The following is a 25,107-nucleotide window of genomic DNA, read 5'->3' as shown; positions in this document are numbered from 1 at the left end:
CTAAAACTGTGGAAACACAGTTCTATGTAACCAGAGGTCAAAGAAGAAATTATACTGACATTTTTTTGTCTTTATTTTTTTAATATTACATTCAAAAAATATGAGGCCCCCATACACCCCACACTTCCCTCGCCCCACTCCTCCCCCCATAACTGCAATTTCCTCCGTCATCATGAGCTATTCATTGCATTTGGTGAATACATCTCTGAGCACTGCTGCACCTCATGGTCAATGGTCCACATCATAGCCCACACTCTCCCACGTTCCACCCAATGGGCCATGGGAGGACATACAATGTCCGGTAACGTCCCTGCAGCACCACCCAGGACAACCCCAAGTCCCGAAAACACCCCCATATCTCATCTCTTCCTCCCACTCCCTACCCCAGCAGCCACCATGGCCACTTTCTCCACACCAATGCCACATTTTCTTCGATTACTAATCACAACAGTTCATGAATAGAATATCAGTAAATCCACTCTAATCCATACTCTATTCCTCCATCCTGTGGACCTTAGAATGCTTGTGTCCACTCCATATCTATATCAAGAGGGGGCTTAGATTCCACATGGATGCTGGATGCAATTCTCCTGCTTTCAGTTGTAGGCACTCTTGGCTCCCTGGTATGGTGGTTGACCTTCTTCACCTCCATGTTAGATGAGTGGGGTAAGTTCAATAAACCAGAGTGTAGGAATTGCAAGTCTGTTGAGGCTCAGGGCCTGGCTATCACATGGTCAGTCCAGAGCTTCAGGTCCCCTGGGTGTACATTAAACCCCAGCACCAACTATAGTTCCTATACTGACATTTTTTTAAATATGAAGAAAGGAATGACAAAGAAGGTACAAAATATCCAAATCTATGCCTTTTGCTGAATCATTACTCAGAATGAAAGAAGCCAGAGCCTGTAAGCATAGATTTTAAAAAAGAAAGAGAAAAAACTGATTAACTAGTTTAACTCAAGAAGTTAAAATAAGAGCAGCGTCGTAATTGCAAAGAAGACAGAGGAACGAAATAATAAAGACAGCAAGAAATAAAAAACCAGCGACTGTGGAGCAATTGTGGGGAAATGAGATCCAAAAGCTGTGCTCTGGCTCCGTGACTGTCAGTGACCCCACCTGGCCGGAGCCCAGGCCAGGGCTCTTTCTGCCACCACCCACTGCCTTGTGCTGGCATGTTGCACGCAGCTGAGTGCTCAGTTCGCTCTAATCTACAGGCATTGGGTCCTTGGAAGAAGCTGTACTCAGCGTCCACATCAAGGTCACCTCTTCCAGACTCCAGAGCCCGGTGCTAATCCTCCAGTGCTGAAGTGGCCTAATTTTTGAGAAAATGAATCTAGAAAGTGCATTCCTATCCTTCCCAACATCTCTTTTAACCTCGTATTTCACTAACCCAGTGGGTGTTACTGATTTTTTTCTTGGTGCCATTTAGAGACCCAGTGGATTCACTGTAGGAAATCAAATCCACCCAGAGGGAGTAGCCAAACCCTGTTTATTCAGAAGTGTTCCGACAACAACTTTCTTCAACTGAATTAAAGTGCCCGGTGACTAACAATGTGGAGTCGTGGAGATTCCACACCGTTGCTAGAACCCCCAATCTCTTTGGTCCAATTGATCTGCCCATTTCAAGCCAGCTGACGGTGAGGTTGACCACACTCTTCAACCACCTTCGTAACAGGAGCTCTGCGGATTCTTACCTTTCGGCCGCCGTGACCAGCTGTTCCACCCCACATCCCTCTCCCTCTGCTACCCAAAGCAATCAGACACTGGAAGGTTAAGAGGTGTGTTCATCTCGGATTTTTTTCCTTAACATTCTTTCATTATAAAATATCATCCCATTAAGGAAAATTTGGAAATAAGAAAATGGGGGGAGGGGGGGTAGGAACCACACACGTAATCCCAACAAACCAAAACAGCTAATGGTTATGGCAGATTTCCATACTGTGTCCCTTGAAGACGCTGAAGCTGAAATTCCTTTCAGGGCGTAACTTCAGAGAATCACACCCACAGCCTTCAGCACCTGCTGGGGACCCCTGAGGCATGGTGACAGGCCACTATTCTGTGTGCACACGTGTGTGTGTGTGTTCTTCTCTCCTGCTTCATTCTTTTTGTTGATGCTTATTCATTCGTCATTTTTGGTTTTGTTTTTCTGTGTTTCCTTTTAGGCAAGGTTCTCTAAAGACGAGCCTTTCATTATAAGAGCTCCCATATCCTAACCCCTGCCAGAGGAAACGGATGCATAGCAAATGGAAATGCCTGTTTGCTTGGGAAAAAGCTGGACCATCTGTGCACTGGGCTTCACCCACCCCCAGGGCCGCACACCCTCAGATTCACTCAGAAGTAGCATTTCCACCACTTCTAACTTGCTAAAAAAAATTCTACTAGGATGTCTCCCCGAGTGTGTGCAAATACCACTTTGCAGCGAAGTATTTCAGAATGAGTGCTGAGCTGAGGCTCCAAAGCAAGAAGTAATTTCAGCTGTGCTTGTCCCCAGTGGCTTGCCCTCTCTGAGCCTCAGTTCCCTGCCTGGAAATGTGGGGGTTTCCAAGGGCCCTCGGTGGGTCTTCCCTGGCTCATGAAGCCCTCCTGTGTGGAAGCCTTGTTGGAGGGGCCCTGCCCCTTGGGCTCAGCCCTGGCCTGGGCTCCAGGCCCCCTCCTGATCTGAGGCAGGACCTGAATTCGGAAGCTTCAGCCCCTCATCCTGCATTTACTATTTGGTTCCCTGGTATCTGCTCAGCACAGCCTTCCCTAAACTTGTTCAGAAAACCAGACTTGGGCCCAATTGGTTCATGCAGCAAACAGAAATGAGCCCCTGCTCAGAGCTGGGCATGGCCCCAGCACCCACAGAGGACTGATGCTCAGCCCCCATCCCCAAAGAGCTGGGCCCTAGCTGGGGGTGGGGGAGGGATGGGGATGGGAAAGCACAGCCCAGTCCTAAGGCCCGGCCCAGGTTCCCCAGCTCACTGGCTGTTTGCACTTGGCCCCTGCCGGGTAGCCTCCCCACCCCTGGGCCCTGCTTTGCCCAGCTTCCACTCGGGTCTGGGTCTGGGGTCTAGACTAGGATTTCTGAGAACTCCCTCTAGCCTCCCTCTCAGCTGCCCTCTCTCCGGGAACCCCACTCCCCGGCTTCCCGGGGAAGGCCAAGTCTTGGCACAGCTGCTTGGCACCTCTTCACCCTGCACCTGCCCTCCCGCCTGCATAAGAGACCTAAGGGGAAGATGTGCTCCAAGGTTAGAGTTGCCAGAAAAAAAGACAGGCCACCCAGCTCAGTCTGAATTTCAGATAAGCAATGGATAACTTTTTAGTATAAATGTGCCCCATGAAATATTAAGGCATCCTTTATCTTCATCTGCTAAGTCTGCCCACCCTACCCAAGGCAGACCAATCACATTCTCTCTCCCAGAGAGAAGGTTCAGCGGAGACGATAAGGAAATGTCTTGCTGAGAACAGGGACATCTCTGCAGAGAGAGCGAAAGGGAAAAAAAGAAGCTAAAAAGAAAGAAGATGGGAGGCAGTCACTTTCCTTTTTTCTTTAAACAAACAAACAAACAAAAAACAGCCCTATTCAAATATAATTTCACCACCCCACAATTCACCCATTTAGAGTGTACAATTCAATGCTTTCTGATCTATTCACAAAGCTGTGCCACCATCACCAATAGAACAATTCCACCTCAAGAGAAGCCCATACCTTTGAGCTATCACCCCATGCTTTTCCCGCCCCAGGCAACCACGGCTTGCTCTGTCTATGGATTTGCTTTTTGGACATTTCATAGAAGTGGAATCATACAATATATGGCCTTATGTGTCTGGATTCCTTCAGTTAGCCTCACGTTTTCCAAGTCCATCCATTGTAGCATATGTCAGTACTTTATTCCTTTTTTTTTCTTTTAAGATTTATTTCTCTCCCCTTATCCCCCCTCTGCCCCCGTTGTCTGCTCTCTGTCTCCATTCGCTGTGTGTTCTTCTGTGACCACTTCTATCCTTATCAGCGGCACCAGGAATCTCTGTTTCTTTTTGTTGTGTCATCTTGTGTCAGCTCTCCGTCTGTGCAGTGCCATTCTTGGGCAGGCTGCACTTTCTTTCACGCTGGGCGGCTCTCCTTATGGGGTGCACTCCTTGCACTTGGGGTTCCCCTATGCGGGGGACACCCCTGCGTGGCATGGCACTCCTTGCGTGCATCAGCACTGCGCATGGGCCAGCTCCACACGGGTCAAGGAGGCCCAGGGTTTGAACCGCGGACCTCCCATGTGGTAGGCGGACGCCCTATCCATTGGGCCAAGTCCATTTCCCTACTTTATTCCTTTTTATTGCTATATAATATTCCATCATATGGATAGCTTGCATTTTGTTTATCCATTCATGGACTTTTTAATATTGGCAACCACTTTCGCATTGGTTTCTAGACATTTCCTAAGAATTGGCCCGTTCCTGGCTTCACATTCTCTGTCCTATCCTGCTATCCTTATGAATTTCCCTGCTCTGGCTCAGAGGTCTTGCCCAGCAGGTCTCCGGTTTAGCCTCTCCTCCCTGTCCAACCTTCCCCAAGGAAGCTCAGCTCCTGGGATCAGCTGCTGTGAGGGATGCTCTGTTTGCTACTGTCCACCCCACAAATACCAAGACAATCCCCTTTCCAGAATTAGTCCCTTGATGCTCCAGGTACCATGTTCGACTCCTCCCTCTCCTCCCCCTGCCCCTGCATCCAAGTCCTGTTCATTCTGCCTCCCAAGTCGATGTCAACCCCATCTGCTCTCCATCCCCAATGCCAGCACCCTGCTCCAGCCACCATCACTTCTTATCTGGAATGCTACAATGGCTTCCTATCTCTTTTCCCTGTTGTCAGGATTTTCAACTCTCCAGCAAAGTGATTGCCTTAAAACATAACTCTGGGGAAGCAGACATGGCTCAACCAATTGGGCTACCGCCTACCACGGGGGAGGTCTTTGGTTTGGTTCCCAGTGCCTCCTAAAGAAGACAGCCAGCTGGCGTGATGGGCAGGTGCAGCGAGCTGACGCAACAACAAGATGACACAAGAGACACAAGAAGAAAAACATGAGTGACACAGTAAAGCAGGGAGCGGAGGTGGATCAAGCAATTAAGCGCCTTCCTCCTATATCAGAGTTCCCAGGTTCGGTTCCCGGTGCCTCCGATGGAACAAGGAAGATAAGAAACAAGGAAGGGGAAGCAGACTTGGCCCAGTGATTAGGGCATCCATCTACCACATGGGAAGTCTGTGGTTCAAACCCCAGGCCTCCTTGACCCATGTGGAGCTGGCCCATGCGCAGTGCTGATGCGCGCAAGGAGTGCCGTGTCATGCAGGGGTGTCCCCCGCGTACGCGAGCCCCACGTGCAAGGAGTGCACCCCATAAGGAGAGCCGCTCAGTGCGAAAGAAAGTGCAGCCTGCCCAGAAATGGCACCGCACACACAGAGAGCTGACAAAACAAGATAACGCAACAAGAAGAAACAGATTCCTGTGCCGCTGACAACAACAGAAGCGGACAAAGAAGAACACACAGCAGATAGACACAGAGAACAGACTACTGGAGGGGGAGAGGGGGAGAAGGGGAGAGAAATAAAATAAATAAATAAATCTTAAAAAAAAAAAGAAACAAGGAAGATGAACAGACACAGCAAGTAAAAAACGACAAGGGGATAGGGAGAAATAAATAAATAAAATAAATCTTTGAAAAACAAAAAACAAAAAAGTCACGTAACTCTGACCTGCCACTCCTGCTTGAAACCCTTCGGCGGTTTGCCCTTGGGATGAGGCCCTGTATGAAGGCTTCACGTGACATAAGGACCCTCTGCCATCTGTTTCCTGCTGAGTGGCCAGCAACACCTCTTCCCTTGTCCGCTTTCCACATTCGAGGCTCCGGCCACACTGACCTGCCTTCCCTTCCACCTCCAGACTCCCTGTGCCTCAGGACCTTCACACGTGCTCCCATTTCTCTTCACCTGCTCGCTGTCCCTTGCTCAGCCCAGGGTCAGCAGCCTGCCGACTCCCTCCCTGCACTTCCAAAGAGGCTTGTGAAGGGCTTCTCCTACCCAGTGCTTACTGCACTGTTTTGCAGTGGTTCTCAAAGTGTGGTCCCTGGACCAGAAGCCGCTGCAGCCCTTGGGAACACGTTGGAAATGTAAATTCTCAGACTCCACTCCAGATATGTTTAAACAAGTCCTCCCATGAGCTGGATGCTCCCAAATGTTTGAAGGCCACTGCTGTGTTGTAATTGTATATTTATTTGCCTTCCTCTTGAGGTTGAAAGCTTTGAGGGGATTAGAAAACCCAAAGCTTCTTCATCAGCTGATCTAGTAACTGACACATAATAGATTCTCAGTAAAATGGAAGGTGAAGGGAGGGAAAGGAAGGAGAGAGAAAAGGAAGAGAGGGAGGCGGGCAGCTGCCTGCAATCCTGCCAAGAGCACCGTTAGTCTTTCTGATCCTCCAAGGGTCTCTAGACCAAATCCACCCGCTTCTGACCTCTCCTTCGCCCTCCACCCTGCCTGTCTAGGTTAGGCCTGGAGACAGCGGGGACACGATCCCGAGGCCGTCCCAGTTCAGAAGGGGCGACAGGCCCAGCCCGGCTGTCAGCGTGCTCCGCCTGCCTTGCCAGGGTGAGAGGCCCCTCATGTCTTTGCAGAGAAGGCGCTGAGAGCAGCCCTTTGCGCAAATGGCCAAAGCCAGTGTTCGAGCCTTCTGTGTTTGCCTCCAGGAAGAGGTGACAGACCCTGTTGTCCCTGCACCCAGGAGCCGCTCCAGACCTTGTTTCCTGGCCTGTCTTCCAGCTCTTACTCTGGAGGCAGGAAGAGGGGCTCTGGGATCACCATCCATCTTTTTGTTCCGTGCGAGTCAGTCTGTGGTGGGCACTGGCCCCAGTCCCCGAGTGGGCCACAGAATCCTTGACACCCCATTTCTAGCCTCCACTCCCCAGGCTTGCTTCTGATGTTAACAGGTCTCTAAACTGCTCCCTGAGCACCAGCTGTCACCTGCACAACTAACGAGTCAGCAGAGCGCTGCAGGAAAACCCATCTGTAGAGGCCGAGGGGGAGGTAGCCTGGCTTTTTGACGCAGAAGTCTCCAGAAAGGGTGTCCAGACCAGCTGCTGCCAGCCACCCCTCTCTCATATGATGAGAAAGAGCTAAAGAACAGGTCAAGCTGGGCCTCCACAAAGGAGAGGAGCTGTGAAGATGAGGAAGAAATCATTTGTTACCGAAATGGAGTTTTCTGTAGAAGAAACTGTAGCCATCTTCAAATTGGCAAACGAAATGTCTGTTTTGGTCAGAACCAGCCAGAAAACTGTTGGGTGGGGCTTCCACAAAGAGGTGGCAGCAGGGTCTGTGCCCTCAGGGAGCCTCCTTGAGCTGCTAATAATAATCCTACATCTGAAAAGTTCTTCAATGATATAAAAAAAACCTCTCATTTCACCTGATCTTCACAAATATCCCAGGAAGGTAAAAGATTCCACTATCCCCAGGCATGGCGGAGAACCCCAGGGGAACTCAGCTAGTGAGCAGAGGAGGAGCTGAGGCCAGTCCCCCTTCCACTGCCCACCCATCTCGCTCCACCAGGAAAGGGCAGAAAGGAAAAAGAAGACTAGAAAAGCCTGGTGGGGCAGATGTGGCTCAAGCAGTTGAGCTCCTGCCTCCCACATGGAAGGTCCAGTTTCGGTTCCCAGTGCCTCCTGAGAAAAACAAAACAAACAACAAGCAAATGATAAAACCAACTCAGAGAAGCCCATGTAGTTCAGTGGCTGAGTGCCAGCTTCCCACATACGAGGTCCTGGGTTCAATCCCCAGCCTCCAGTACATAAGAAAAAAGAGAGAGAGAGAAAGAAAAGAGAAAAGTCTGGGAAACCCCGTGTTAGGGATTGAATCAAGTCCCGGATCAAAACCACTTTCAAGCCTTCTTCCCCAGCCCTGTGGGTGGGGACCCACTTGTAAAGGGGACCTTTGAAGATGTTCTTATCAATTAGGGTGTGGACTCGTTTGTGAATGGAGTCTGGCAAGATCCTGTTTAGATGAGGCCAAACTGAATGAGGTGGGGCCTTAGTCCACAGAGCTGGATGCCTTACGAGGGAGAAGCCCGAAGCAGGAGCCAGGAGGCAGAGCTCCAAGCCGAGGAGCCCCAAGGAGGCAGCAAGTCTGCCTCAGAGCACTGCAGGCTCCGGGGAAGACCTTGATTTGGGGTGTCCAGCCTCCAAAGCCAGCCCCCACTGTCTAAGCCAGCCTGGCATGTGGTATCTGGAGGTGGGGCGTGGGGACAGAGAGGAGGCAAAGCAGACGCATCTTGGGTTCTGTTCCAGGCAGTTGTTTCCTGCTTGCCCACTAGAGGATGTTTCCCAGTCCCAGGCCTGCTGAGGGCAGGCGAGAACTCGCACCCTGGGCCGTCTGCTTGTGGATGAGCTGCGCCTTCTCCAGCACTTGGCACTAGGAAGCCCAGACGACAGGGGGCAGGGGCAGAGGCCGTGGGCACACACTAGGAGTTTGTGTACAGGTGCCCGGGGGTGGTGATGGGCTGATATATCCAGGGAATGGAGACTGGGAAGCTGGGAGGGGCAGAGCGAGGCTGGGCTGAAGCCATGGGAAATGGAAGGCCATCCTGGGACCGGGACCTCAGCCTGCCAGCCCTCCCCCCACACCCGCGAGACCCCCCTGCCCTGGACTCCTGACCGTCTCTGACAGACCACCCCTCGCTTGAGCCAGTGTGGGAAGGTTTTTACTCCTGTTTAAATCCTTTAGAATCAGAGAAAAGCAAGAGCTGGGAGCCGACCCTGGCTCCTACCTTTGTGGAAACCTAAGGCCACAGCAGCTGGTAACTTCCCTGGCCCCGAGCATGGTTCTGGAACCCTATCGAGACCCTCCCCATGAGGGCCTTTGTGTTCCAGAGCTCAAGAGGGTGGCAAACACGGTCTGACTTCAAGCTAAACACAACCGTTCTGTTTCTAAGTGTAGCCATATGCAAGGGCCTGGAGATGGCTCAGCATCTCTATTAGAGTTTCAAGGGTGTCTGCAGCCCTGACTGTGCAGCAATAGGATTTGATTTGCTAAGTGAGGTGCTGACTACCACGGCCCATCTCTCTTTAGATCTTACCTGAAACTGCACTGAGCACACAAGCCTGGTGGGTGACCGCCGAGCCAGGAGCAATTGCTAAAGAACACAGTATATTTATTGAGTCCAGAAGCAATTTCGTTTGAATTTCTCACTTGGCCGGAGAAGTTGACATAGGTAAGTGTGGATTCAATTTGGCTCCCTGAAATAAAAGACATAGAAAATCCAATATGTTTCCAAAATCTATACATGCGTTTTGATCTATGAATGCCCACACCTTAATTTTTTTTCTTGATTCAGTTAATAATAGCTAACATCTTTTGTGTGCTTACTATGTGCAAGGAACTTGAATTAGTAATCTCATTTAATTCTTACAGTAACCTTAGGAAACAGGTTCATTATTGGAAACTGAGGCACAGGGAACCTTCCGGCAACTTGCCAACAGCACTCAGGCAGGAAGGGGCAAGCCAGATCTCCTTAGAAGCTCACTCTGTCGACCCTGTAGCCCAGTCTCCCCAGAGCACGTTGGCTTAGGAAGCATTGCTTGTTGGCTTGAGGCACAGACAGGGAAGATAGTTCAGGAGTTTGTAATTGCTCGTCCCTGCTGGGAGATATTAGCCAGACATTAGCTGTAACATGTGAATCATGACACTTGTTTCCGGCTGAGTTATTACCTATACACAGAGGTGCTCACCAGCTTGCCAGCTTGGTTTAGAAAATACTGGGAAAAGCCCTCACTGCCAGTTGTCTCCACTGCCAGCGGCTCGAACAGGAGTCCAGGGCCCCCGCCACCTCGCAGCCCTGCCCCTGCAGAGGGGCCGAGACATTTTTAGGGATGTTGATGTATCACAGCCCATGGGCGCTCAGGCACCCTCCAGCTGCACTGGCCTGCTGGCCACTCCAGGGTCGCAGTGGTCGCTCAGCCAACCTTGGGGCCTGTGTCCGTGGGGTCCTCTCCATCCTTCTTTGCCATGGATGGAGGCCTGGGGCAGGGACCGACCCCGGGAGCCTCCCTCTTGCCTTGGCTGGCTGATCTGTGGGAGATCTGGGACACACAGCCGAGGGACACCCCGGCCACCCCCAGCAGGGAGGTGAGCAGATTCCATGTGGGAAGCAGGGTGGGGGGGCAGAGCCCACCCTAGCACTACCCCCTCACTCCTAGGCAAGCTGCTTCCCTTCTCTGTGCTTCAGCTTCCTTATCTTCCAAAAGGGAGGGGCAAGGGCAGAAGGAGACAGTCCCGCAGAGCTCCCGAGGCGGAGGCAGCGCCTGGCTGACCTCCGGGGGTGCTCACAAATAGTCATACCACCCACGTCTAGGGAGCTACAGGGCCTTCACGTTCACCATGACATTTGAACTGAGTATCGTTCTCGTTAGTCTTAAAAAAAAAAAATGAGAGGGCGGGGAGGCGGCAGACTGGGCCCCAAAGAGCCCCATGGCCTAACCCCAGGCTGTACGTTACCTCATGAAAAGGGGCTTGGCAGGTGTGATTCGGCTGAGGATGTCGAGATGGAGGAGACTCCCCTGGATCATAGGGAGGGGCCAGGCTCGTCCCTAGGGCCCTTCTAAGGTGACAGAGGGAGGTCAGACTGTCCAAGGCTGAGCAGGAGATGTGGCATCAGGGAAGTGAGGGTCAGAGCAACGGGGCCGCCAGCTGAGGACTGTGGGCGACCAGAGGACGCCAGGGAAGGTCAGCGAACGGGAGCCCCTAGGGCCTCCGGAAGGAGCGTGGCTCTGCGGCTGTGTTGACCTGAGCCCAGGGAAGCCCATTTTGGACTTCTGGCCTCTAGAATGGTGAGATCATAAATCTGTGTTGTTGTAAGCATTGAGTCTGTGATAATTTGTGACTGCAGCAGTAGGAAACTACTACGGAGGGGAAACACTTTTTTATCTATTAAGAAAAAAAAACCTCAGCTCTAAATATATCCCTCCACTGCCCTGTGTTCTCACCACGGAAACCTGGGAAAGGCGGTCTTTGTTCCCCAAACACACCCTGCCCTCCCTTGACCCTTCTCACGCTGTGCCCTCAGCTGGGAAAGCCCTTCCCCTTCACGCCTCCCCAAATTCTCTCCAGCCCTCAGGAGTCAGCATGAGGGGCCCCTGTGAATCCCCACCTGGTTGACCCCCGCCCTGGCCCTGAATATGTTTATCTACCTGGCATGCCCCCTATCCTGGCATTAAAATACTCTGACTCGTGTTTCAAGCACCCATGCATTCATTCATTCATTCAACAAACCGGCTCTGAATTCCTGCTGAATGTCCCAGGCACATGCAGGTGAACAGAGGGGAGGGGCAGAAGCAGCCACTGAGACCACACAGTGCGAGGGACACACACAGGGTATGCGTGTTCCCGGGCTGCCAAATGTATTGGTTCATGGATTTTCAGTCGAGGAGAAGTCCAAAATCAAGGTGTCAGCCAGGCAAGGCTTTCTCCCAGAAGACTGGCGCTCTGGGCTGGCTGCCGGCGAGCCTTGGTCCTGGGCTTTTCTGCCTCAAGGCAAGGCACGTGGCGGCCTCTCCTGGCTTCTTCCTTCTCTTCCGGGATCCACTGAGGCCCCTCCGGCTTTCTCCTTCCCTGTGGTCTTCCCTGGAAGGCCTTCAGTAACAGGATTAGGACCCACCCTGATTCCACTGGGCAATACCTTAATTGAACAACCTCATCGAAAGGTCCTACTTACCGTGGGTTCACAGCCACAGGAATGGGTTGGTTTAAGAGCATATCTTTCTGGGGTACAGAGCTCCAGGCCAAACCAGAGGACCAGGGTAGAGCAATAGATCAAGTCTAGATACATCCACAAATGCTTGTCTTCCAGTCATTACTGGTTTTTTTCAAGATTCTTGTTTGTATTTCCATGCTATAAGGAATTTCATTCTTTTTTAAAGCATAACGTGTTTATCCTTTCCATGATACCTGTTTAAAAGCCACCACAAGTACCTGGTACAAACTCAGCCTTGGAGTGGAATCCACGGTTATAGGTGCCTGGAGATGTCCACAGGCCCTGGCGTTGTCATCAGCCTGTCTTCTTTCCCACCTCCTGTCCACCTTTCCTAGGTGCTGGGAGCCCCCCGCCCCCAGGCAGGCACCCAGGACACCCCAGAAAGTGATGAACGGCCCCCACGGCCACAGGGGCCGACAGATGTAGAGACGCAAGCAGTTGCTCTGTACAAGCGCACCCAGGAGCCAAGGCAAGGGGTTTTAAGAGTTCCACCACCTCCAACTAAAATTGTTTTTCCAAAGTACCAGCCTTTGCCACCTCTTCTCCTCTAGAAAGTACAGGCAGAAATGGTTCAAAGTTCTTAGGTCCTCAGGGTCCCAGGCTATGGCTCATTTCTGGTTGGGTTCCAAGAGGCCGGGAATGCTAGAGGGGCGCAGAAAGCATCCACTGATGCGTGTAGGATGAAGGTCCACTGCAGAGTTGATAAGAGGGGAAGGATGTCAAGGAAAAGAGAGACGGGCCCGAGCAGGGGGAACGGGGCCTCGGGGGCAGGGGGTGTGGAGGTTGCCCGTGCAGCCAGCCAAGTCCTAGCCCCCAGGCAATGGCACCTGTGCTCCCTTCAGCACCTCTCCTTCCCCTCTTGTGCACTCAACTTGCTTAATTTTTCTTTCCAGAGGGACTTTGAGTTCTGTGAGATCAGAACTGGGTCCACCCGGTTAATCCCAGTATCTAGCAAGTACAGTGATGTGATAAGTATTTTAATAAATCTCTTGTTGAATGGGGGGTGAGAGGGGACCATGTGAATGAATGAATGAATGATTGGAGGAAACTCTCTGGGCCCAAGATTTGTCTATTTTTACAAACTAGTTACAGATCATCTATTTACCTTTCTCCATCTTTGTATTAGTCAGCCAAAGGGGTGCTGAAGCAAAATACCAAAAATTGGTTGGTTTTTATAAAGGGTATTTATTAGGGGTAGGAGCTTACAGGCCATAAAGCATGAGTTACTTCCCTCACCAAAGTCTATTGCCTCGTGTTGGAGCAAGATGGCTGCTGATGTCTGTCTGTAAGGGGTCAGGCTTCCTGGGTTCCTCTCTTCCTGGGGTTGCTTCTCTTTCTCCACAGGTAAGCTCCTCTGTGTGCTTACTTCCCAGGGCTCTAGCTCAAGACTGCAACATCAAATCTCCAACATCAAAACTCCAGCTTCAATACTCCAACTGTTCCTTGCCATGTCTTTTATCTGTGAGTCTCTACCCACCAAGGGGCGGGAACTCAACACCCTACTGGCATGGTCCAATCAAAGCCCTAATTATAATTTAATCATGTGAAAGTAAAACCTCTGAATCCAATACACTCTAATTTGCCCAGAGGAAAAGACCAGCTTACAAAAATAGTCCAATATTTCTTTTTGAAACTCAACAATAGTATCAAACCAATACAATCTTTTTTTTTAGAGATTTTTTAAAAAATTTCCCTCCCCTTCTCCCCCACCTCCCCATTTCTGCTCTCTGTGTCCATTCACTGTGTGTTCTTCTGTGTCCGCTTGCATTCTTTTCAGCGGCACTGGGAATCTGTGTCTCTTTATGTTGCGTCATCTCCGGGGCAGGCTGTGCTTTTTTAGCATGGGGTGGCTCTCCTTGCGGGGCGCACTCCTTGCATATGGGGCTTCCCTAAGTGGGGGACACTCCTGAGTGGCATTGCACTCCTTGTGCACATCAGCACTGTGCATGGGCCAGCTCACCACACAGGTCAGGAAAGGTCCTGGCTTTGAACACTGGGCCTCTCATATGGTAGGTGGATGCTCTATCAGTTGACCCAAATCTGCTTCCCAAACTGCTACAATCTTGTTCATCAAAACCTCTGTGGGTTAAAAAAAAAATTTTTTTTTTCATTTGATTCATTCATCAACAAAACTTTAATTTAGCACCTACTATGTAAGTTTTATATTTGGGCATCTATTAGCCCCGAGAGAACTTTACATGCAGGAACAGCCTTAGATTGTGTATCAGTGTCTCTAAAACCAATTCCTAGAATCCCAAATCATGTCATCAGGGAGAGGGTAAGAGATAGTCCTACGGGATTCGTTTCCTGTAGGGAAATGTATTCAAAAACAATGAGATGTCACTAGGTACCCAAGATTTCAAGAATCTCTATGAAAATCCAAACTCTGGACCACACCTGCCTGCCTGTGTCTGCCCAAACAGGTAAATTATGCTTTGCCTATTGAAGTCTCATATCTATGTCCTATCCAGAGCACGCACACACAAAAAAACAGTTTAACCTTTAAGCCAAGTCATGTATACCATTTTACTCCTAGAAAGAAGAATTTATGTTATTCCGTCAAACCAGTACCAGCCTGACCTTTAAACACATCAGTGTTTCTTGGAAAAATATTATGGCTGGGATGCCTACCGCGATACACAATATTATTCGCTCCTACCCAGTGTTGAGTCATGCTGTGCTGCGACTTATCAAAATAAAGGGTTGGGAGTCAGCAGGGACCATAGCTCGCCTGACAAACGCCACAGGATACGAAGAACAATGTAAATGCACCAGCAGACATATTTCTATATTACTGTTCCAGAGGTAACTGCGAAGGTGAATCATTTCCCACCACCTACCATTCCAAATTATTTTAAATTCTGAAGGGACCCTATTTATTTCATCGGTAGCTAGCAATTTACTTAGCTGAAGATCATTATATTTATGTGTCTGTGAAATCCTCACAATAATTACACATTTGAGCTGTCTCAGAGATGCTATACGTATTCTCATTAGTCACATACTTGTGAAGATATTATCACGGTTTTGGTAGCAACGCACATATGAAGCGCTGGATGTGAACTTTGATTCTCCTGGTTTTCTTACATATCGGGTTTATCAAGCAGCAGGATGGCCTGCATTCACATGCAAATGCTTACAGAATGCTGTGAAATTGTCTTAATTTCTCTTTTCTCCAGATAACCCCAGCGCAGCGGCCGTGGAAGTTATTGTATTATACAGCGGGGAGAACGAACCTAGCTGAGCTCTGAAATTACTTTAGGAGCTTACCGAAAAGTTCTGTAATGGGAACTATTTATGAGGCAGTCCGCTTCCTTCCAAACCGGAAAGACTTGGAAGGAGAATCAGGAGGCGTTTGTGATTTCCAGTGTGCTCAAGCCACGTCCCCAGGATGAATTCTCTGGACAGTGTTGCAGATTGGTTTATCCGGAAAGGTCGATTTTGCCGTTTTAAAATCAGAGCTTATGAAAGAGAACCGACTGCCCAGGGGGCTGCCCCTCTCTGCCTTCCCCGTGCTTCCTTCTGAAGGGCCTCCTGTTATACACAGGGTTGATTCTCAGGACCTCTCTAACCTTGACAGCAAATAAGAACGAGTTTTCTTCCCAGAGAGCAGAACAGAGTCATTGTGCTCAGGACTGGCAAGCTGATTTCGCACTTCCTCCAGGGTTCTGGAACTGACGCTTTTGTGTGGTCCTTTGGCTCCCTGGCCAGAATGGAAGCTCCAAGAGTCCACGGACCCCATATGTCTATGTCCACCTTGGCCTCCCAAGCATCTGATTCAGTTCCTGGCACATGGTAGGTGCTCAATAAATATCTACGGGCTGAGGAAATGACTGAGCGAGTTACCTGGACCATCTCTCTCCATCGGCATTCAGATGGGATTCTGTAAGCCCGTCTCATATTTGAATCCACTGAGTCTGAGAAGTCCTGTGACTTCCCCAAGGCAGATTGAAGCCAGCATGAGAAGTCAAGTCTCCAGCCCCACCTGGCCCCACCACACTCACGCCCTCATGAGATTTAACGATCCCCTACACTGTGCCAGGAGCTGCGCTTGCATGGGGTGACCACGGTGAGACCCATGGACCCCGCCCTCACAGAGCTTACAGTCTAATGGGAAGACAGACGGCTGGCAAGAGTCACAGGAAAGAGGATGGGAAATTCTCCAAAGACTGGGCAGAACGTGGTCCCAGCTGGTATTGCTGTGTAACAAATAGTCTCAAGGCACGGTGGCTTAGCAGGAACTTTGTGGGGTGATGGAAACATTTTCTATCTCGGCTGTGATGGTTGTTTCATAACTATGAGTTTGTCAAAACTCATCAAACTGTGCTCCTAAAAAGGGTGAACACTACTAGATATAAATTATACCTTAATAAACTGAATTTAAAAATTAAAAAAAAAAAAAAAGAACCAAAAAGAACAACCCTGGATTGTACCGTGGACATCGTGGGTCAGGAACGGGGCTGGGCCCAGTGAGGAAGCTGCTGCTCCTCCAGGAGGCTGGCTCAGAGGCTGGAGTCATTCTGTGGCTGAGGGCTGGAGCCCCTTGCGGGCCCTGCCCTCACTTGTCCAGAGCCTGGGCTGGGAGACTTACAGAACCCACCGTGGCCTCTCCAGCCGGTCCTTGTTGAGTGGCCCCTGTGTGCCAGGCACTGTTGAAGGCACTGAGGTTAGAGCAGTTAAGGCAAGAGACAGGTATCCCTGCCCTGTTGGACCTGAGAGTCCAGACGGATAACTTCGTATATGTTAGAGGTAATAAGTACATGGAATAAACTGATAAACAATTTTTAGGGAACATTTCCAAGCAAGGAGAGAGGGATTGGGAGGTGGCAGGAGGGGATGTTCTATTTGAAAGGTGCCTCCCGGAGTCATGCAGTCGGTATTTTTTTGTTTGTTTTCGCCCATCCAAGTGCACAAAATTGTATCTCCTTGCAGTTTTCACTGCATTTCCCTGGTGATTGGCTAGCTGAGCGTCTCTTCAGATGCTTGGCAGAGACTGCCAGCTGCTCTCCAAACACAGCTCCTCCTCTTCTTCAGCTGCTTTTCTCAGCCTCCCTCCAAGGAAGCCGTGGCCTTGAACTGACTTCCGGTCAATGGTCAACGGAACGTCAACATCGGTGCTCACACCTTCCCGCCTGCCCAGGAAACTCTCCCATGCAAGGCCCTTCACCCTCTTTTCTTATTCCAGCTCCTTTGTTCTTGAAGATCAGAGCCCCGGCAGCCAGGCCGCCTCTAGGGATATGAGGGGCAGAACTCACCCCCTTCCCTTGCCGGCCGGGGACAGTTGCCCTGATATTTGAACAAGAAACAGGCTTCTGTTGTAGAGCCTGTGTTACAGCAGCAAGCCCATCCTCATACGTGTTCCCTGTCATTTGCTTCTCTCTTCTTAACCTGCCTGCTCCCGTCCTTTAGGCGGGCTTATTTGTGTTTTTTAACGACCTGCAGGAGTCCTTTCTGTCCTTGTCATTCCAAGTGTGGTCTGTGGACGGCACCAGGCAGGACCAGCATCATGTGGGCTCTTCCTAGAAATGCAGATTATCAGGTCCCTCCCCAAACTTACAGAATCAGAATCTGCATTTTCGAAAGATCCCCAGGTGATTCACAGGCACTGCTTCATGTGTTCTGAAATAACCCTGCATCGTTTATATGCCTTGAACGCGTCTTCTTCCCATCTGTAGCTTATCTTTTCATTCTTTGGTGCCACCTTCTAATGTACAGATTTTTAAATTATTTTAACATTGCAGAATTTGCCAATTTTTATTTTATGGTTTGTCCTCTTTGTCTTAAGAAATTCTTCTCTTCCTGCGGTCATATAGTATGCTATAGTTTCTTCTAAAAGTTGTAAAGCTTTTCTTTTCACAGTTATTAGATTGTTATTCCACCTGGACTGTATTTTTATCTGTGGTGCAATATAAAGCACTAGTTTTATTTTTTCATATGGATAATCAATTATCCCAGCCCCATTCACCGAATTATCTATCCATTCCCCACTGATTTGTGATGCTGCCCCAGGTGTATATCAAATTTCCATACATGTGGCCCATATTCCTGTTCTCTCCATTAGAATTGTTCTGTTTTGTTGTCTGCCTTTTTTCACTAAACCATGTATTGTGACATTTTGTCCACATCATTAGGTATTTTTTTACAATGTGAATTCTAATGGCAGCCCATTACTCTACCATGCTTTATTTTATTAGATGGTTATATTTTTTTCAGTTTTACCCTATTTTAAATAACGCTGGTGTGAATGTCCTTCCCAGTCTTTGCACACTTGCATATTGACTTTCTTAAGATAAAGTCTTTGAATAGGCTCATTTTAAGGCATTTGATAGATGTTGCCAAATTGCTCTCCAGAAAAACTGTACTCTTTTGTATTCCCACCTGTTTCCTGCCACCTTCTTCAACCTTTAAATATTTCAGAAGTTAGATTCCTGCCATTGATGTAGGCTAAAATAAAGGTGCATTATTGTTTTAACTCTTATGCCTTAAGTTATAAACCAAAGACCAGCATTTCTATACATTTATTGGCCTTTTGTATTTCCTTTTACTATGGGAGAGATTATCCTGTCCTAAACCCATTTTTTTTTTTTGGTAGTCGCATGTGTCTTCTTATTGATGGATAAAAGCTCTTTCTTTGTGAGGAATGATAACTCTTGGTTATGTACATTGAAAATATGCTTTGCAGTTTGCACTTTGCCTTTTACTTTTGCTTACAGTGTTTTTCAATGTTCAACAGCTTGTAATTTTGATAGTGTCAAATCTAGCAATGCTTTCCTTTGGTATTATATTAAAAGAAATAATAAATCCCTACTCCCAAATTATTTCTCTGTGTTTTCTTTCAGTTCTTTTTTATTTTATTTTATTTTATACGTTTAGCTGTTTAATTCATTTGTTACCTACACTGGTTCTTCAGGTGCCAACTTCGGCTTTTCTGACTTCCTTGGCCAAGTAAAACTCCCCTTCGATGCCTGTGGAGCACCAGGTAGCTTCCCTCCTGGCACTTTTCATGGAATGTTTTATTATCAGTGTGTGGTTATGTGATTAGTGTCTATGTCCTGCCACAGCATGCAAGCTCCTTGAAGGTAAGTGTCTCTTTTCTACCTTTGTGTCCCCAGTACCCGTCGGAATGGCAGGGACATGCATCTGCTTGTGTTACCATTCTGCCTTTGTCTCTGACACCTGAGAATTTTTTTATTATTATATTATATATCTATTTAGCAAAGCTAATATATACATATATGTGATTATGTATATTTGCATGTGAGTATACACACACCTATGTATATAGTGACCTAGCTCTACAGTTCTATAATTATATCCTATCCAGCCTTTCTGTGAATTTGCAGCCAGTTTGGATCTGTTTTGGCTCAGTTAGCCATGGGGTCCTTGCGTTACCTGCAATAGTTTTCTAGGCAATTGTCCTGGGCTTTATAAGCAGGCAAACATACTACATAAAAATAATTTCATTTGTCTTATTTCTACTGGTTATACTCACATCCTCGATTTGTTATTTGCATTGGCTAAAATTTCCAGAACAGGTAGTTCTTTTATAATCAGGATTTAAAATTAAAAACAAAAACTGTATAAAACCACATTAGACGAAGATGGCTACATGGTATTTAAGTTGCTTTTTTTTTCCAACTAGTAATTTTTAAAATATCCGGATGGTCTCCTGACATACTCACAGAAATCATTTTCATCATTCTCAGATGAGTACTAGCAGCAGCCGCCATCCACCCCACCAGAAGTCTGCTCTGCTCTCTTGCACCGCTGCCGCAAGCCCAAGATGCCAGTGCAAAGCCAGGCTGTGTCCTGGACAAATCCCAGTCCCCTCGAGGGTCTCATTTCCTAACCGTAGGCTCGAGCAACCCTGTAGGGAAGTCCTGCCCATTTCCAGACCTTGGTCTCTGAGCAAGCTGATCCTCCCAAGTGGGCATAGGACAGCCAAGGGACAGCTTGACCTGGAAAGCCGGCTGCAGCAGCGCGTGAAGGTGACAGACCCTCGAGCATACACTGCTGGGCCTACAAGGATCATGGAGAGAATAAGGCCTAAAGCGCCGTCGCCCCATCACGGGGTGATGCGCGATGCCAGGGAAAAAAAGATCAGCAGGAAGCACGGCCAACGAGTCCAGTGGAAGGAGGGAGGAGGGCTTGGCAGTGCCCCAGAAGCCTTCCCTCCTCCGGTGCCATCGCCCCCACCCCACCGCAGCACTCCCTGGCATCACTGCCTCCCCCACCACGCTGCCCACTTCTTGCAGACAGGGGCTCTGCCTTGCCATCTTTGAATTCCTCAAGCGTATTTCAGGCGCTCAGGTGATGCCATCACGTTTTCCTTTTTCCAATTCACATGTTTTTCTTATTATAAAATAAATGCTCATTTGAAAATATTTAGAAGTACAGAAAGCTACAGTAAAACCAACCATAGTTTCCTATCCAGAAATCACAGATTACGTGTTGGAGTAGTATAGCTCTTCTTTATCTGTTTTCTATGTGGTCTTTTTTTTTTTTTTTTTTTAAAGATTTATTTATTTAATTTCCCCCCCTCCCCTGGTTGTCTGTTCTTGGTGTCTATTTGCTGCGTCTTGTTTCTTTGTCCACTTCTGTTGTCGTCAGCGGCACGGGAAGTGTGGGCAGCGCCATTCCTGGGCAGGCTGCTCGCTCTTTTCACGCTGGGCGGCTTTCCTCACGGGCGCACTCCTTGCGCGTGGGGCTCCCCCACGCGGGGGACACCCCTGCGTGGCATGGCACTCCTTGTGCGCATCAGCACTGCGCATGGGCCAGCTCCACACGGGTCAAGGAGGCCCGGGGCTTGAACCGCGGACCTCCCATATGGTAGACGGACGCCCTAACCACTGGGCCAAAGTCTGTTTCCCTATGTGGTCTTTTTGGTTGCTTGTTTGTTTGTTACAAAACCGGTCCTCCCAGATACATAACTTATATGCTTATCACTGTAAACATTTCTTAAATCATCAAATATCTTCTAAAATATTTAATAGCCCCATCATTTTTTATCTTGTATCTAACCATTCTCCATTTGAAAGTTACTCAAGTCCAGGCTTTTTTCACTTTTTAAGATTTATTTACTTCTTTATTTATTCTCTCACACACACTCCCCAATCCCCCACCCCCACCCTTGTTGTCTGGTCTCTGTGTCCATTCGCTGTGCATTCTTCTGTGTCTGTTTGTCTTCTCTTTAGGCAGCACTGGGAACCAATCCTGGGACCTTCTGGAGTCGGGGAGAGGTGATCATTCTCTTGTGCCGCCTCAGCTCCCTGGTCTGCTGCATCTTATTGTCTCTCCTCTGTGTCTCTTTTTGTTGCAGCATCTTGCTGCACCAGCTGTCTGCTCGAGCCAGCTTGCTGCACAGGCCAGCACTCCTGCTCAGGCCAGCTGGCCACATGGGCCAACTTGTCTTCACCAGGAGGTCCCGGGAATTGAACCCTAGACCTCCTATATGGTAGACGGGAGCCCAATCACTTGAGCCACAACCTCTTCCCTTCAGCACTGGCCTTTTAGCTATTTTAAATAATTCTGCAATAAGCATTTTTGCCCCTAAATCTTTGTCCAAGTATCATGTCAATTCCTTAGGCTAGGTTCTTAGGAAGGGGATTATTGGGCCAAAAGGCACGAACTTTTTTTAAAGGCTGTTGATATGTACTACTACATTTCTCTACAGAAATGTACCAATTTTGTCTGAAGTTATCCGTCTCCACAAATCCTTGCCAGCATTAGGTATTTAAATTATAATAATAAAAATCTTTGCTCATTTCAGAGTGAGAAATGGAAACTCATTGTTGCTTTAATGGGCTTTCCTTTGATTACTAGTGAAGCTGAACGTTTTCTCATTTGGTTACTGTCCATTTGTAATTCATCTTCTGTGGATTTTCTATTCATTCCTCCTTCCTTCCTCCCCCCACTCCTTCCTCTGACATTCCGTGAAAACGTGCTGCGCTCTGACCATCTATCTGCCAGGCCCTGTCCCGGGGACCGAGTAGACAGGGATCTGAAAGATGCAGTCAAGGGCTCAAACACCGGGTGACACGCCCCAGGGCCAGGTGCCGTCCAGCAGCTGCGAGGCCACAAAGTGTCGTTTTGGACACGGTCTGGGAGGCCATCCACCTCTGCAACTAGCATAGCTGTTGAGAGGGGTTTGTCTTTCTGCATTCGCTCATTCCTTTACAGTTGTGTCTTCGCTTTGAAGCAGACTTGAAATCAGCCCTGAGGTTGGCCGGTTTCTAAATGGGAGGAAGGGCCCAAGTCCTCCCCAACCAGCCAAATCATCCCCAGGGCCGAAACGATAGAAACGATAAGCGGGGGGGGGGGGGGGGGACAGGTGCCTGCAGGTATCTGATAGGTGGGTTTAAAATGACCCCGTTAAGTGTGAGGAAAGCATGTGAAGTGTGTTCCAGCTCTTGGCCATTCCCTGGGAATGTTATATCAGCAAATATGTACCCAGGGATTTAATAGAGCATTAAAGAAAGGATTGGAGGTAAAAGGTTTCGAATGGCTGTCGATGCAGTTTGAATTTACAAATAACCCATTGCCTCTTTGCTTTGGCTCTGGACACAGGGTCTGAGGGGCCCTTGTCAGTAATACCTAGCCTCAAAAGGACACAAAGTGAGGACCTTCTGGATTAAGAGATGTTCCTGGGCAGGGCCAAAAGGTTTTCTAAGACACTGACTTTTTTCCCTCTTGGTTTCATCAGTTCATCATTCTCCACTTTCAGGGTTATCTGCAGTCACTTTTTTTTTTTTTAGTTTTTTTATTTCCTCTTCCCTTCCATCCCCGCCATCTGCTCTTTGTGTCCATTCACTGTATGTTCTTCTGTGTCGGCTTGCATTCTTATCAGTGGCACCAGGAATCTGTGTCTCTTTTTTGTTGTTGTTGCATCATCTTGCTGTGTCAGCTGTCTGTGTGTGCAGCACCACTCCTGGGTAGGCTCTGCTTTTTTTGCACAGGGTGGCTCTCCTTATGGGGCATATTCCTTGGGCGTGAGGCTCCCCTATGCGGGGGACACCCCTGCGTGGCACGGCACTCCTTGTACGCATCAGCACTGCACGTGGGCCAGCTCACCACATGGGTCAGGAGACCCTGGGTTTGAACCCCGGACCTCCCATGTGGTAGGTGGACACCCTATCTGTTGAGCCAAATCCACTGCCCTGCAGTCACTTTTTAGTTTTAAGCTGGGCCAGTTCCACAGCCCTGATTCCCTCCCAGCTGTGAAGTGTTACAGGCTCCAGAAGGCGAATTAATTTTAGAGTTGATGGAAGTGAACTTCCGGCTGTTGAACTTCTTGACCTCCTCTCGGGACCTCCCTGCCCCCCAGTGTCACCCAGGGAACTTCGCACCAGATGGAAAGGCCGCTCGTGGGAGTGTTTGCAGCATTCTCCTTCCCCAGGAGCAGGCGCTGGTTCTGCGCTGGGCATTGGGCACAGCTGATGACCCGATAACAAAGCAAATCTCCTCAAAGTCGGTGATCCTGGGTCCTGCAGGCCTGAGACTGGGTGTTGAGCCCACGGAAGGGCCTTGTCACCACCACCCTGAGGAGGGGACCAAGGCCAGGCGGGCGGGTCGTCACAGGTGGGGCTGCCTCGTTGCCAGCCAGAGGGTCAGCTAGGGCCCCAGGGCGCTCACACACACCACCCAACTTGTCCTGTGGGCTCTTTTTTTAGCAAACTTTTTTAAAATTGTCTTTTTTTTAAAGATTCACGAAATGTGGACTCTTTATAATTGGAAGTTTAAGGGGAGTGAGGTGGGGGAGAAAACTTCCTCAAAATGACCCAAAACTCACGGAATATACAGTTCTGCAGTTTTTTTTCAAAAAGAGGGAAGCAAACCGTAACTGAAACCAGATGGATTTTAAGGGTGCATCGTTCAGGGGAATCGGCCCAGAGGTTCTGGGGAGAGGCGGCTGCTGGGTGGAGGATTCCAGGAGAAGTGACGGCGCCTGCAACAAACCAGCCCAGGGACCTAAGCACAAACCACCTCTTTGCGTAGAATGCTAAGGAAGGGAGGAAAAGGGCGGTCACGGATGCACAGAGGCAAGATAATATAGGAGCTGCAACTGCGGAGAACAGCGTGACCCTGGCTTTTGGAAGAGAGCAAACACAAGCAAAAGGTTTCCAGGAGGCGAGCCAAATAATTTAGATAGTAATCGCTCCAAATCTGGCCAGGACAACATTTCTTCCAGAAAGTCCATGCTGACCCCTGTGTGCCCAGCGGCAGCCTGCTCAGTCACTACCTTAGCCCCTATCACAGCCCATGGCTTTACGTGTGCGGCTGAATCTCCCTCCAGACTGTGGCCCCTTGTGGGTAGGTTCTGTGCCTTTATTCATCCCTGTTTCTAAACCCAGAGCCTGACCCAGTGCCTGGCACAAAACAGCTGCTCAATTAAAGTTTGGTAAAAGAAACTGAAAATAGATTAGATCCCCACCAAAATGTTTAAAATTTGATTTGATTTCATGTGAGATAAACAAATAAAGGATTTGAGCAGAGAGTGGACAATAGTCCAAATTTAAAGTGAAATTCGGATTCGATCCAAAGATTATTTTGATGTTGTGGCTCAATTCACAGTTTAAAGTATTTGTTTCCATCTGGGAGTTGGCAGAATTCAGCATCATAAAATCCCAATCACGTTTCCTCTTTTAAAAGGAGAAATAGGAGGCAGACCAGAAGGTTAAACACTAAGCAGTTGTTCCCGATTTTAAATATAATTTTAAAACTTTATTGAGCTATAATTTATATAACAAATATAGAGAGAAAGAGGGGGAAAATGATTTTTTGTAAGTTACAACTTGACATAACTCTGCACCCAGGTCAAGAAACAGAAGGTTGTCTGCACCCCAGAGGCCCAGGCATGGGCCTTGGAGGGTCCAGGCCAAGCCCCCCCATGCACACCAGCTCTGCTTGTCCAGCAGCACACCCCCTCCCGGGGCGAGCACCCTCCTCCTAGGTCGTGGCTCTGTGAGGGCTTGCGGGGGGAGGCGTTGTGGGATGCTGCACAGACCCCCTTCTCCGAAGTATGTGTGCCCACACCGCCTCCAGGGATTGCAGCTGTTTTGCCCAAGGTCATTCCCCTTCCTGGGGTGACCCACATCCAATGACAGATGGAAGCTGGCCATAAAGTCCTGGCTATGCTGGCCCTGGCTCAGAGCTCCCTTGAGGTCAGCCAAGGCTGTCACTGGTCCAGCATCAGATCCCAGCTGCCCAGTCCTGCTTCTTCCCCTCCTTTCCCAGGTTCAGTCCCACAGACACCCCCCCCCCCCACTACCCACTCCCAATAAACACCCTGCACACTGAACTCCATCACAGAGCCCACTTCTCGGACCCCAACCTGCCCACCCGCTCCCCTC

This window comes from Dasypus novemcinctus, chromosome 6, assembly GCF_030445035.2.
Source record: "Dasypus novemcinctus isolate mDasNov1 chromosome 6, mDasNov1.1.hap2, whole genome shotgun sequence".
Lineage (NCBI taxonomy): Eukaryota > Metazoa > Chordata > Mammalia > Cingulata > Dasypodidae > Dasypus > Dasypus novemcinctus.
The sequence above is the reverse complement of the archived record's forward strand: the minus strand, read 5'-3'. Positions refer to the sequence as shown.